At 45.5% G+C, this 15,765-nt stretch overlaps 1 protein-coding gene across 9 annotated transcripts in view; it reads left to right on the top strand.

Annotated features, from left to right (window-relative positions):
• Window positions 1–15,765, top strand: part of NDUFB9 (NADH:ubiquinone oxidoreductase subunit B9) — a 576,062-nt gene that overhangs the window by 221,741 nt on the left and 338,556 nt on the right. The window contains exon 1 of one of the 9 annotated variants that reach the window (XM_050801737.1): window positions 2,109–2,113. The exons of the other annotated variants lie outside the window; for them this stretch is intronic. The gene's annotated coding sequence lies outside the window, so the exon portion shown is untranslated. Of the gene's footprint in view, window positions 1–2,108; window positions 2,114–15,765 lie in introns of those variants that run through there. 9 annotated transcript variants of the gene reach the window in all.

Below are 15,765 nucleotides of genomic sequence, written 5' to 3'. Positions count from 1 at the left end.
ATTAGGTCCCGCTTGTCAGTTTTTGGTTTTATTTCAATTGCTTTTAAGGACTTAGCCATAAATTATTTCCCAGTGCCAATGTTCAGAGTGGTGCTTCCTAGGTTCTCTTTGGAGATTCTTGTAGTTTGAGGTCTTACATTTAAAATCTTTAATCTGGCCTGGCGCAGTGGCTAACATCTGTAATCCCAGCACTTTGGGAGGCCAAGGTGGGCAGATCACCTGAGGTCAGGAGTTTGAGACCAGCCTGACCCACATGGTGAAACCCTGTCTCTACTAAAAATACAAAAATTAGCCGGACATGATAGCGGGTGCCTGTAATCCCAGCTACTCAGGAGGCTGAGGCAGGAGAATTGCTTGAACCCAGGAAGCGGAGGTTGCAGTGAGCCGAGATCCCACAACTGCACTCCAGCCTGGGTGCCAGGGTGAGACTCAGTCTCAATAAAATAAAATAAAATAATATATTTAATTCATCTTGAGCTAATTTTTGTACATGGTGAAAGTCACAGGTCTACTTTTTATTCTGCATATGACTAGCCAGCTATTCCAACACCATTTATGAAATAGAGAGTCCTTTCTCCGTTGCTTGTTATTGTTGACTTTGTTGAAGATCAGACGGTTGAAGGTATGTGGCTTTGTTTCTGACTTCTCTATTCTGTTTCATTAGTCTATGTGTCTATTTTTGTACCAGTGCCATGTTGTTTTAGTTACCGTAGCTTTGGTACGGTTTAATTTTGGGTAATTTGATGCCTCAGGCTTTGTTCTTTTTGCTTAGGATTGCCTTGGCTATTCTGTTCTTTCTTGGTTCCATATGAATTTTAAAACAGTTTATTCTAATTCTGTGGAAAAATTACATTGGTAGTTTGATAGGAATAGTGTTGAATCTGTAAATTGCTTTGGGCAGCATGGCCATTTTAATGATATTGATTCTTTCAATCTATGAGCATGGAATATTTTTCCATTTTGTTAGTGTCATTTGTGATTTCTTTCAGCAGTGTTTTGTAGTTCTCTTGCCTTGATGCTCTGGCTAGAACTTCCAATTCTATTTTTTAGAGTCTATCCTAATAATATTTCAAAATATTTGGCTAAAAGAATGTTTATTACAACATTTTTTAAAAGAGCACATATTTTAAGTCAATATGATTTCTAATAGTAACAGCTTGATTAAATAACCTTTGGTCCTTTTAGGATGAAATGGTATGCAGTCATCAAAATTGCCCCCCAGGCAGATGGAACAGCAAGTGGAAAGGCCTGGAGAAGTACCAGATTCTGAAGGATTTTTTAATTTTAATATTTTTTTTTTGAGACAGAATCTGGTTCTGTCACCCAGGCTCGAGTGCAGTGGTATGACCTCAGCTCACTGCAACCTCCACCTCCCGGGTTCAAGTGATTCTCCTGCCTCAGCCTCCAAGTAGCTGTGATTACAGGTGCCCACCACCACGCCTGGCTAATCTTTGTATTTTCAGTAGAGATGGGGTTTCACCATGTTAGCCAGGCTGGTCTTGAACTCCTGACCTCAGGTGATCCACCCACCTCAGCCTCCCAAAGTGCTGGGATTACAGACGTGAGCCACCACCCCAGGCCTGAGATTCCAAAGGATTTTAAAAGCCATAATTATAAGTTTAAACTCACTTCTGAGAGCAAGCAGGAGCTTTGAGGATTTTAAGCAAAGGAGTAACACTGGCTACAAAACATACACGAGATAGGGCAGAAAGGGGACTGAGCCAGAGAGACTACTTATAAGCTGTCGCCGTTGTCCATGTGAGAAGCACTGAGCCAAAGGATTGCAGTGGGGTAGAGAGAAATGGATAAATCCCAGAAGTATTCATATTTAGAACTGATGAAATTTGCTTACCAATTACATGTGGACGCTGAAGATGCATTATACATATTGTCTTTGCTCTGTGTCCCCCAAATACTTTAAAGGCTCCATTAACTTGTTGATAGTTTCCATCAGTGTTACCCTTGCCTTCCCAGAGCAGAAAGAAAACCTACATTTCCCAGCCTCCCTCACAGCTTGGAGGTAGATATGTGCCTGATTCAACTAGCCAGATACACCACTATGAGAATTCCATCCAGAAGTAACCTGGGCAGGGACACAGGATGGACAGGGGGCATCCATTTTGCTGGTACAGGGGGCAGCAAAAGCTGTGTGGTTTCTCATCTCAGGGAAACTGCATCGTCGTGAATGGGGAAAATCTGCATGTGGACCTGGGAGCTTAGCCTAGAGCTCAGATGTCTACCCTTCGAATAATTCTGTGAGTGAGAGGAAAAGACAGAGAAGAACAACAAAAGAAGGAAAACTCTTTCTTTCAGAAATGGAAATGGACTCTGTTGTCTGCAACTACAAACTTTTGCCAACAAAGAAGTAAAGGGAAGAAACAAAGATTTGTGGCTTGGGCTACAGAGGAAAGATGGGGCCACTAGACATACTGTCAATACCTACCATGATTGTGGTATGCACTGCTGAGAGGAGGTGTGGTCTGAAGAGCAGCTATTACATGTTCGCTTACACTGTAATGATGATAGAAACAAGACATAGATGCATGAAAGCTTATGTGTGATCACAGGGGCATTTAAATCCAGGTAAAGGCAGAAATACTGGGTATGGCTTGAACCAAATAAAGATGACGCTAGAGTGAGGTTAGGGCTAGTGAGGGAAGGCGTCTGCAGAAGGGTTCCATGTTTTTCTGTGTGTGATTGTTGTATTTGGGAGGGCATCGCTTGGCTCTGATTACCTACAGCTGTCTAAACTAATGGTCATGCTGAGAGCAACATCTACGGTCCTGATTTCAGTGGTGGCAGGAACTAGGAATTAGGAGCTAGGAAATCCAAAGCTTTAGTAAATCACATTTGTTCTCTGAGCTGGTTTTCTCATCTGAAAAATGACCATGTTGTGATTATAATCACTGCCGTTGTGTGCTGAGCACTAGACTCATATCAAAATATCTTCCCCAATCCTCATCCACAGTCCTGGATGTCAGCACTAGTGTTACTCCATTTACCAGTGAAAATTGTGGGACCCAAAGAGGTTAAAAAACCAGCTCCAGGTCACGGATTATTGGTAAGTGACAGAACCAATACATATCCACGTCTGGTTCTTGCTGAAAAGCCTAGCTCATGAGCACTGCCCCCAGTGCCTACCTGACAGGAGGGTGGTTAGGGGACAAATAAAGCCACATGTGACAGCAGGTGTTTCATCATTTGTTAAAGCTGAGATGTGCAGCCTAAAAACCTGGCTTCAAGTCCTGGCTCTGCCATTTGTTTACTAGATGAATTTAAATAGGTTATTTAATCCCTCTGCCTTTTTTTATTATCCATAAAATGACTGCAATATTGACTATGGCCTTGTCTGCCTGCCAGGGTGTGGATACAAATAATAATAATTATAAAACAAGAATGATCACAAAACCAACATTTATATGATGCTTAAGTTGCTTCAGGTGCTGTTGTAAGTGCTTTTCCGAAATGTGAGCTGATGCACGTGCATATAATTTTAAAACCAGAAAAGAGTTTTATTATTAATCTGAAGTTTTTATAGCCAAACCGAAATGTCACAGGCCTGCTGGCTGCTCTGTTTTCTAGGGGCTGGATTCATAAGGGACAAATCTTCATTGAAAACTCAGGTTCTGCCCAGTAATGGCCTCTCTCAACTCCCACCTCTCCAAACAGCAGCGATCGCTTCAGAGAGAGAATGTGATGGACTCTTTACTCACAAACGTAGGACGTTTATTCCTTTGCTCAAGAGGAATCACAGAGGTCCACTCCCTCCTCAGTGATGGGCCTTATAGATCTGAAATTTTGCCCATAGTGACCTCAAGGCAAAACACAGCGGAATCCACCAGCAATTCTTTCTCTCCTTTCCCCAGAACAGATATGAGGACTCAGGCTTTGAGATGCACTGGGGCGAGTGTCCTGCATTTCAGAAGCATTGCAGATAATTCTCCTCCTCCTCTGTCAGCCACTTCGGCTCCCCAAACCTGACTCTGTGTGTGTGTGTGTGTGTGTGTGTGTGTGTGTGTGTGTGTGTGTGTGATGAAGTCTTGCTCTGTCGCCCAGGCTGGAGTGCGGTGATGCAATCTCAGCTCACTGTAACCTCCACCTCATGGGTTCAAGTGATTCTCCTGCCTCAGCCTCCTGAGTAGCTGGGATTACAGGTGTGCGTCACCACGCCTAGCTAGTTTTTGTATCTTTAGTAGAGACAGGTTTCACCATGTTGGCCAGGCTTGTCTTGAACTCCTGACCTCAGGTGATCTGTCTGCCTCAGCTTTCCAAAGTGCTGGGATTAGAGTCATGAGCTACCATGCCAGGCCCAGGCTCACTTTTCTAACCTGCCTCACAGCACCACAGAATCACAGACAGGTGTCTTTTCCCTTCCCAGGACAAGGAGACCTGGCCCTAGCGTGCCTCATTATCTTTCTGGAAAAACTACTTTGGAAAGTAGGCGAAAAGGACCTTTCCTCCCCACGGCACATCCAGCTTGCACATCCTCAGTTCATCTATTGTTGAATTCCTTCCTTCAACAACCTCTCCTCACCCTCAGTAATTTTTGTTCCATCTTTATAATATTCGTCGTATTTCTGTACTACCCATACTATTATTTACTCAGGAGCTGACTTTCAATCTAGTCACTTTTTTTATTGTTTCTTTTTTGTTTTTTGTTTTGAGACAGAGTCTTGTTCTGTCACCCAGGCTGGAGTGCAGTGGCGCACTCTCCGCTCACTGCAACCTCTGCCTCCCAGGTTCATGTGATTCTCCTGCCTCAGCCTCCTAAGTAGCCGGGACTATAGGGGTCCACCACCAGGCCTGGATAATTTTTTGTATTTTTAGTAGAGTCGGGGTTTCACCATGTTGGCCAGGCTAGGCTGGAACTCCTGACATCAAGTGATCTGCCCACCTCACCAATCTAGTCACTTTTGACTTAAATTCATAGGACAAGGACACTTTATGTGACTATTATAAATTGTAAACCAGAATTGGGAAGATTTTTGCCTGCCCCTGTAACTCTGCAGCAACTGAGGGTAACTCAGAATGAGTATCAGGAAAGCAGCAATATCATTAGATTCTAACTTGCTGCTGCGGCTTGCCGAAAGCACTGCCTGAGGGCCTGCTTTCTCTACAAATAACTAGAAAGACTGAAAGAAAATGAAATAGAGAATTGTTGCCTCACTCTGGTTCGGTGTTGTTTCATGCCATGCCTTCTGATGACCTAAAATCATCCTGAGTAGAACCAGGCGTGCTCATGCTATACATTGGAAGCAATGGTGTAAAGGGATTAAAGTCTTTCTCCAAAGAGATTGACAACAATTTCTTGGGGGGCCATAGAGACCAGCTCCTCTCCCTGCCTGTCTCCCTCTGCCAATTCCCACCTCCATCCTTCGATCAGAATGCGAGAGATTTCCAAAACTGCTCATCAATTGTTGCCAGCCTTGGGGTCTCTGAGATCCTTTAAGGGAGAAGTTGTAAGCAACCATGGACCAACAGCATTTATTCTCCATTATCCATCATCAGGATAAATGACCCAAGGAAAAGACAATACTGTCATATTTCTGATCCTACTTGTGTGTACACACACACACACACAACCCCCTTCTTTTTTTTTTTTTTTTTTTTGAGACCAAGTCTCGCTTTGTCACCCAGGCTGGAGTGTGGTGGTACGATCTCGGCTCACTGCAACCTCCGCCTCCTGGGCTCAAGTGATTCTCCTGCCTCAGCCTCCCGGGTAGCTGGGATTATAGGCATGCGCCACTATGCCCAGCTAATATTGTATTTTTAGTAGAGACAGGGTTTCACCATGTTGTTCAGGCTGGTCTCAAACTCCTGACCTCAGATGATCCACTCACCTCAGCCTCCCAAAGTGCTGGGATTACAAGCATGAGCCACTGTGCCTGGCCCCTTCTTCCTCTTACATTCAGTCTTCGGAGAGATTCCCAGTGTTTTTCCGATTGCTTTTGTAAAAAGAGCCAAGGGCTCTCCTTTCTGGAAGATGCTTGCTCTCTAGATGAGGCATGGCCCACTCTGGTCTGGGTCCCTGGACACACTCTCTTACCACCCTTCAGCACACTTTTCCTCTCCACCGAGTAGTAAGACGCCAAGTGCTCAGCTGTGGCTATGACCTAGGGAAAGACCCATGGCATCTACGCAGCCTTCCTTCACCAGGGTCCACCATCTGAGACTCATGGAGCCTGGACAGAAGGCAGCGCTGAGGTGCCCAGGCCAGGGCACTGGGGCACCATGGGACTCAGGCAAAAGTCTCAGTGCAACAAAGACCTGCGCTGCCTGGCCTTGTCCTCTGTGCATCCATTTTCTTGTGGCAGCATGGCTCAGGATTTCCAGATCATGCTCTTTCAAATATCATCATCACATCTGGGAAGTGCTGACATATGTAGAGGGAAACAAACGTCTGGTAGGAAATACACAAAATGTTACCACTGTGGATTTCTATAGGGCAGTGGGTAAGTTTAGTTTTTACATTTGAAATGAAGCATTTTATAAATATTTGTTTTCCCTAAGTGGTTTTAAATTTTCTTTTCACTGATCTCTATTTTCCAATTTCACTATAATCAATTTACATTCTTTTGTAGTTGAAAAAGTAATATAGAGATATATATATAGCTACTCCAGTCACAAAATGATATGCAGCCTTCCAGCTACAGCAGGACCAGTTTAAAAAAGAAAAATCCTAGTCAAAAATGTCAAACTCTGCCATTTGAATTCCACATTAAGTATTTTCTATCACATATCCATATCTTACAGTTTCTGTAGATCTGTATCTTACAGTTTCTTTGCAAAAGATATTTAACTTATTTTAATCCAGTGCTTTTTGACCTTGGAACCTGTTTTATCAAATAACACCTAAAAATAGCCTATAGAATTGATTGTTCCAGCAAACATGCTTTTGGAAACATTGATCTGGTCCAATTTTCTTTCCCCACTTTCAGCCAATAGAACTAAAGTCCAGAGAGATGACTGGGACTCATTCAGAGAGTCACACAGCCATGAAGACACCAAGTTTGAAGTTGAGCTGAGGTCCTCTCATGCAAGACCAGTGTCAAATCCTGCTGGTCATGCACACGCCACTCCCAGGACACAAACACATTGTTGCCTCTGTGAACAGTGTCCCCCAGAGTTGTGCAGAGCACACCAGTGTGGCTGTAACACACTCAATTCACACCATGACCAACGTTGAACAGATGAATGAAGTATTTTCTGTATTACTTGAAGAAGTAAAATAATGTCATAGCTAATTGTTGCAATTATCAAAGTAGCTTTTAAGAAGGTCCTTGGCCAAGCTTGGTGGCTCATGCCTGTAATCTCAATACTTTAAGAGGTCAAGGCAGGAGGGTTGCTTGAGCCCAGGAGTTCAAGACCAGCCTGGACAACATAATAAGACCCTATCTCTATAAAACATATTTGAAAATTAGCCAGGCTTGGTGGCATGTGCCTATAGTCCTAGATACTCAGGAGGCTGAGGCAGGAGGATCACACGAGCCCAGGAGGTTGAGGCTACGGTGAGCTATGCTAGCACCACTACACTTTAGCCTTGGTAGTGGGCCCTGACTCCAAAAGGGGAAGGAAGTCCTGAGAAGGCAGATGCAGTGGCTTTGCACTGCTACAAACTTGGGTTCTCAGTGTAGGATGCTGGCTGGCTGACTGAGGTATAGTTTTGAGAATTAGAATACAGTATTTCTCTCTCTTTCTCCTTTTCTTCCTTCCTTCCTCCTTAAAAGTAAAAAGACACTGAGTGCCTAAGAAGTGTGCAAAGCACCGTGCTCTAAGACAGGCCTCATGGAGCTATTGTCAAAACCATTGCTATTAGCACAGAGTTCTCTAACCTGCTGAGGAATTCCATTTTCAGGACAAATTTCACTGCTTTTAATTTTGGTTTTCTTACCCACTGTGCCATGTGAGCCCAACCCCCAATGGTAATTAAAATGACAAGTACATTTCCTTCTCTTCTTCCATCTTACCGTTCCCCATCCCAAACAGACTCAGTACCCCTGGAAAGCATCCACTTTTTTCTGCCACTCTGTCAGCCTGGCCATGGAAATCTTTCTTTACTTCTCTGAACCAGGAAGCCAGCCTTGCTTCCTCTTCTGTACCATGTCCAAGCCATGACTGAGTCCTGCCAAGTCCCCCCGCCACTTCCCTCAAATCCCTCCTTTACTCCTGACATCTGTGTCCTCTACTTCAGTGCAGTCATTGCGTCACTGCGGCAGCCTCCCCCGACTGTGTCCCCGCTCCCTGCCAAAAATGCCTCGGCCCCTCCTGCCTCCCAGCCCCTGCTCTGTCCACGGGTTATCCAGGCCCCTCCTCCCTCCTGCCCACAGCTCCTTCCCATCCTTTAGCCTTTGGTTTAAGTCAGGATTTTCCTCTACCTCCTTCCTCTTTATTTTCAAAAATGATTGCCAGAGTTTAGGTTGGTGCAAAAGTCATTGCGGTTTTTGCCATTAAAAGCGGTTGTGAGGCCGGGTGCGATGGCTCATGCCCGTAATCCCAACATTTTGGGAGGCTGAGGCGGGTAGATCACCTGAGGTTTGAGACCAGCCTGACCAACATGGTGAAACCCCATCTCTACTGAAAAATACAAAAAAAAATTAGCCAGGAATGGTGGCGGGTGCCTGTAATCCCAGCTGCTTGGGAGGCTGAGGCAGGAGAATTGCTTGAACCCAGAAGGGGGAGGCTGCAGTGAGCCGAGACATGCCAGCCTGGGCAACAATAATGAAACTGCAACTCCAAAAAAAAAAAAAAAAAAGTGGTTGCAAAAGCCACAGTTACTTCTACACCAACCTAATACATTTTTCTTTGTGACTATGTGCTTCATCCTGTGAACTGCCTGAAGGTCTAGACAGCATCTCTCGATCGGCCTCTATAACCCCAGTGCATGATACCACTTCCTGCTTTGGCTTCACTCCTACTGCTGTGCTTTGAGCAAGCTGTTTAACTTCTCTTACTGTTTGAAATATCAAAAGGGGCTGCTGAGCCCTACCTCAGAGAATTAAGTCTGGTTGTTCAGAGAATTAAGTCAGGCAGTTTGCAAAGTGCCTGAAAAATGCTTGGTCCATAGTAGGTAGGAATGCCAGTTCTCTTCCCTCTCTTCTAGGTGGGGGCTACATTATTATTAGATGGGATGCTTAATGGTAAAACAACAGACACTGAATTTGAGCAAAAACAAAAAAAGGTAAGTGAGTAGCTGGTGTTCGTAAACTGTAGAAGTACAGCAGAGAGTGAGACCAGGGACTCGAAGGCCCTCAACTATCTGCTTTTCTCTCCCTCTCACTTTCTCTCTTACACTGAGTGTGTGTGTGTGTGTGTATGTATGTGTATGTGTGTGTGTGTGTCTTATCTCTGCTTCTTTCTGGCTATCACTTTTATTTTCTTAACCGCTCACCTTTTTTTTTTTTTTTAAAAGACGGAGTTTCTGTCGCCCAGGCTGGAGTGTAGTGGCACAGTCTCGGCTCACTGCAAATTCTGCCTCCCAGGTTCAAGCAATTCTCCTGCCTCAGCCTCCAGAGTAGCTGGGATTATAGGTGTACGTCACCACGCCTGGCTAATTTTTGTATTTTTAGTAGAGATGGGGTTTCACCATCTTGATCAGGCTGGTCTTGAACTCCTGACCTCAGGTGACCCACCTGCCTTGGCCTCCCAAAGTGTTAGGATTACAGGCGTGAGCCACCATGCCCGGCCTCAACTGCCAATCTTTCTAAGGCAGGAGACTGGTCTCTACAGCACTTGGCCTTCCCTTATAGCTTCACTTTCCAAGAAAAAAAGAAAAGCTCTTATTTCCCAAGCTCCATTTATAGGAATCCCAGGAAAGAACTCTGATTGCCCTGACTGTGGTCATTAGCCATTCTCCTGTCACTAGGGTCAGAGGAATGCAGACAGACAGCCCTTACTCAGAGGGGGACGGGCTGAGAAACAATACTCCTAAAAGAAGGCAGATGCATTTCCACTGAGAAGCGGACGAGTTCCAGGCAGACACCACAATGAACATCCACCAAGAGAAACCCGATTTAACATAACAGTGGATGCCATGGCATTGCGATAATTACAGTTGCTTCTGCGAGCTATTTATATACCTTCCTCCCTGGTTACATTTCTGAAATCTTGGAAACAGAGACAATGCCTTTGTTATGGTCGTTTCTCCTATGCTAGCAGAGTCTGGGGCACACGAGGCTGTGAATAGTGCCTGATTAAATGAATGAACAAAGGTAAGCACCAAAGCTTCCAATTCTTTTCTTTCCAGCTACAAATTGCTCCTGTGATCCGGGTTTGGGAAAACAGTTACATAATGGCCCTCAAAGACTCTCCTTAGCTGTTTGCATCTTAAATGGTCTCACTGAGACTTGCCCATTCTCCTTTGCCTTGCCTGGCTTCTTCTGTGAGTTTCCATGTTCCTATTTATAAATGTCACTTGGGTCCAGCTCTTTGGACCTGATTCGCTCCTCACTGCCTCCCTTTCTTCGTCCTAGGGGCAGAACGCTTTGGTTCACCTGAAATGGCTTTTCAGCGGAGGTACAGCTGTTCAATGTGTTACGGCTCCATCCAGCCCCCTGTGAAAGAGGCTGCAGCATTTCCTGGCTACCCATTTAGCCACACCCCCACCCAGGACAGAGGGTCACCTAGCAGCTTCCTGATTTAATGCATGGAATGATCAACAGGCTGCCAGAGGAAGTAACTGGGCCAGGGTCCCAGAGTCACAGGTTCACTCAGTCCTGGGCCTTGTAAATTCCAAGTCCCTGGCCATGGATGAGTCTTGGACTGCTTTCCTCAAGCCCTAGAGAGGAAGTCTGCCACCTTCCATATCCTAGGCCCATGCAGGGTGCTGGGACACTGATAACTCAGACCACTTCCTGCCCTTGAGAGGCTGAGAAGAAAATTCGTTTTCCTGCAATGCAGAGGTCTCGGACCATCAGTTGCACAGCACAGAAGAGATTAGAATCCTGAAAATGGCTTTTGCACCTGGAAAGACCCTTGTTTGACTCCAGAAAACCCTCCAGGGCTCCTTGACCAAGTATCAGCTCATAGAAACAGCTAAAGAAAAATCTTTTAAAGTCATTTATTTACAATCATAGAAATTTTAGAGCTAGAGGAAAATTCAAGGTAATCTGGTCCCAAACCCTTAGTTCACAGGAGAGGAAGCTAGACCTACAATTACACAATTATGCCATCACTGTGCTGTGCAAATTGCCCCTAAGACTGTCATCTTAATAATGCATGTCATTTGCTGTTGGAAAAAGAAAATACATTGAATATTTAGGTGAGGCCCTGAGCTACGCATACCTTGATCACATTCGATCCTCCCAATAGTAAAATGGGTGTGTTTATTCCATTTAATAAATGAGGAAACAGAAGCACAGAGACATTAAGTGACATGCTCAAGGTCACACAGCTGGTAAATGATGGATTAAGGATTTGAATTCAGACTCAATTGTTTTCAAAGCATCTATTCCAATGACAATGAAAATGTCAGCCAGGCGCACTGTCTCAAGCCTATAATCCTAGCACTTTGGGAGGCCAAGGCAGGTAGATCACCTGAGGTCAGGAGTTCTAGACCAGCCTGGCCAACATGGCGAAACCCCGTCTCTACTAAAAATATAAAAATTAGCTGGGCATGGTAGCGCACGCCTCTAATCCCAGCTACTCGGGAGGCTGAGAATCATTTGAACCCGGGAGGTGGAGGTTGCAGTGAGCTGAGACTGCGCCACAATACTCCAGCCTGCACAACGGGAGTGAGACTCCATCTCAAGAAAAAAAGAAGAAAATGTATTGAATTAATGTTACTGAAATAGGGCCAGAAAACCTAGATTCTGTTCCTAAATCTGCCACTAACAAGTTGTAGGAACTGGGAAAGGCCTTTCATTCACTGGGACCTAGCTTCCTGTTCCATAAATGGAGAGAACGGAGCTGGGTCAGTGATGGCAATATATGACCACTTTCTTATCCTGTGCCCCAGACAGATGTGACTGTAAGACTGGGGTACCATTTCTGCCTGAGCTCAAAGTAGGCTTCTAATGCAGCGCTTCATCCAGCCCCTCCCAAACAATTGCTATTGGCACAAATGACACGCATTTGCCACCCCTTGGCCCAGTGAGCTCTCAGATCCATTCCAACTCTATTTCATCCATGAAAACTCTGGCCCTGGATTTTGTCATTTCTCTGCAGTGTTGGAAGAAAAATAGGAACCACTTATCTGTGATTCCACGGAGCAGAATCCTACCAGATGCAGAGCCCTGCTGTTCTCCTGACAGATCATGGGCTGTGCCCAGAACTTCAGGGGCAGGGGTATGGGGGGCTGCCAAAATTATAGGAGGCCACGATTCTATTTCATCTTCTTTCTTAGCTCTGATCCACATGAATGGAAAGCTTTCCTTGCCCCTGACATCACTGGAACATCACATAGTTCTCTTATGAAATGAATCTCTATTGCTGAAGTGGCTTGATATCAACAATAAGGCAGCCAAAGAGGTACGTGGAAAAACCCCACTGTCTTCCCATGCTGCTGGCTTACAGGATGAGGGGGTGATGGAAGGCCAGTGAGTCAGAGCTATTTCTACAGAAGACCAGAAACACCAAGTTAAGTCAAGTTATTGAGCCTGTGGTGAGCCCAAGACAGGAGGTAACAGAAGAATGGAAAATCAGGACAGCATTGAAATCTGAGCTGAGTTGACAAGTTGTCGTCAAATGCCAAGCACAGCGGACAGCAGGAAGTGAGCCAACTGCAGAGAGCTGAGCACCTGGCCAGATCATCAGGCTACCTCTGTCCAGTCCTCAGCAGTGCCCGGCCCTTCACTTAGCAGTCACAGGTCACTGCGTCCTGCCAACAGCCACCATGGCGGGGGGGTGGAAAAAAGGCAGTCCATTCTTCAAGGTGTCTATTTGAGTCTAGTGTCAAATTACCCCAGATTATCAGCAAGTGCCTGTGGCCCTGGCTTGCCCTGGTAGATGAGTCAGCCCAGCTGTGAAGAAAGCCCTGCCGGGCCCTAGGAGGCCAACGCATGCCAGCCGAGGCAAGAAGAGAGCAACAGCCCTAAAGCCTGTGTGGACAAGAAGCCCACTCCCTAACTGAGGCCGGGACCCCTAACTCATCCCACTTCAGGTGGGGCTGTGTTTCCAGGACTGCCTCATACCCCATTTCAAATCAGGCTACTCAACAGTGACATTTAGTAACAGAAATCAGGAAGATTCATTAGGTGACTCAGAGAAACAAACAAACAAACAAACAACAAGCACTCTCTCCGAGAAAGAGAAATTCACAGGAAGGGGCCAGATCCATCCAGTTCTGCCCTTCCCATTTCTGTAGCCCAGTGGTTCTCAAAGTGTGGTCCCTGGACCAGCAGCAGTGATAGATTGTTGCCATGACACCACTTCGGTAATGTTAATTAAATATATTTCCATTCTTTTAAGAGTCAACATAGCTTAGTGAGAAGAGCAGAAGCTCTGGAGCTTGTTAGAAATGTCCCACCCCAGACCTCTTGAATCAGTGGAGGGGAAGATTCTGCCCCTGCTGAAGACCATGGAAATAGAGCATCGGCCACTTCTCTCTCCTCTTTTTACAAATTCAACTCAAACCAAGAATCAGGAGAAATTAGAATCAAACAAGGGACAGCCAACACCATGAGGCTGAGGGTAATTAAGTACCAAGTGAGTGGTAGTGACAGGTGTAGGATCCTGGTGAAGGAGGAACAGCCCTGCCCACATGCATAGCCAGGAGCTGCCTTGTGGCAAGGCTCCTCCCTGGATGTGGGAGCAGAGGCGGCGGCAAACCAGAGAAGGTAAGATGAAACCCAAGTGAAGCCATTTCATTCCCTTTCATCATCCCATTGGCTCAGAAGGCTAAGGCAAGGGCCTGGAGTAGTGCAGAACCCCAGGTGTGGAAGTCGGAATACCGGAACTGATAAGCAGTGTCACCGTGGCCAAGCGATTCACCCTGCCTGCCTCAATTTCCCCAGTGGCCTGGTGGTGATGCCTCCCCGACCCACTTCCCAAAGTTGTAAGCCTCAAGTGACGTCAGCAATGGGGGGGTGTCTGGAACAGTCAATATCACGACTGTTTTTGTTTGTATCCAAAGCCAGTCTCTGGGCATTGACTGCTGTTTGCTTTTGGGTATCTGTCACCATTCATAGAAGAATGAACCACTTGCCAAGGCCACTGTCAGTGATTCATTTGTCCCCCTGGAAATCCCAGGAGAGCACTTCCTTCTCAGGACGATCACTGCCAAGTGCCAAAAACCTCAAGAGTCATGAGCGTGGGTTGTCCCAGAGTGCAGACAGGACCCACATCACCCAGTGACAGGGCAGGCAGTGGGTGTGGAAGCCAGGGTCTGAGCCTTTGCTGTCTCGTCCCTCTGTGAGGAATGCCAGGGGGGAGCTGTAAGCATCATTTAAGGACATTGTGGTCCAGGACACAGGCTTGGGAGTTCTACATTGTGTATTTGCTTATTTTTGAGAAAGAGAATACTACAAAGATGGAGCATTTATTATGTGGTACTGTGCTATGTGCTGTACATACATGTATCTCATTTAGCAGCATCTCAGTGACTTGGCTATTATTATTCCTACTTTACAAAGAGGAAGCTCAGGAATAAAGATTTAAGTAATTTGCCTAAGGTAATTCACCTAATAGGTGAGTATGGTAAATGAAACAATGCCCCTTCTCAAATGTTCATGTGGTTTTTTGTTTGTTTGTTTGTTTGTTTGTTTTTGAGACAGTCTCTCTGTCACCCAGGCTGGAGGACAGTGGTATAATCTCAGCTCACTGCAACCTCCGCCTCCTGGGTTCAAGTGATTCTCATCCCTCAGCCTCCCAAGTAGCTGGGATTACAGACGTGCACCACCACACCTGGCTAATTTTTGTATTTTTTGTAAAGATGGGGTTTCACCATGTCAGCCAGGCTGGTCTCGAACTCCTGACCTCATGTGATCCACCCACCTCGGCCTCCCAAAGGGCTGGGATTACAGACTGAGCCCACTGTGTCTGCCTTCAAATGTCCATGTCCTAATCCCCAGAAGCGTGACTATCTTAGCTTCCATGGCCACAGGGAATTAAGATTGCCGACAGAATTAAGGTTGCTAATCAGCTGACCTTAAAATTGGGAGATCCCCTGGTTGATCTTCATAGGCCCAGTGTAAGCAGGAGGGTCCTTAAAAGTGGAAGAGGTAGGCAGGAGAGGAGAGGCAGAGGAAGATGTAGAAAACATAGAAGAATGGTCAGAGAGAGGTAATATTGCTGGCTTTAAAGATGAGGAAGGAGCCATGAGCCAGGGAATACGGGCAGCCTCTGGAAGCTGGACAGAAGGAAACAGATTCTTCTCCAGCATCTCCAGAAGGAACAGAGCCCTGCTGACACCATGATTTTATCCCAGTGAGCTCTGCACCAGACTTTTAACCTATATAACTACAAGAATATTAATTTGTATTGTTTTAAGTCACTAAGTTTGTGATAATTTTTTTTGATGTCAATAGGAAACTTATACAGTGGGATACTTTGATTTTGACCTTGGACCTGCCTTACTGAAAATTTGTGCTCCTATTATACCAAATTGACCTGGCTTTGAAACCTGGTTCCATTTGTTCGATATGTGATTTGGGGCACATTAACAGTGATAGAAAAATAGGCTTTACGAGCCTCTTTGGATTTGAGAAGTACCATATTTGATTGTTCTTCCCAAATTTATTTATCTAGGGACCTAAAAGGCTGATATTACCATGATATTTAAAGTGAGAAATATTCTCCTAGATGGTCCAGGGCACCGTTCAAGCAGCTGAG

Source organism: Macaca thibetana, chromosome 8, assembly GCF_024542745.1.
Source record: "Macaca thibetana thibetana isolate TM-01 chromosome 8, ASM2454274v1, whole genome shotgun sequence".
NCBI lineage: Eukaryota > Metazoa > Chordata > Mammalia > Primates > Cercopithecidae > Macaca > Macaca thibetana.
This window is presented reverse-complemented; position numbering and strand designations above follow the sequence as displayed.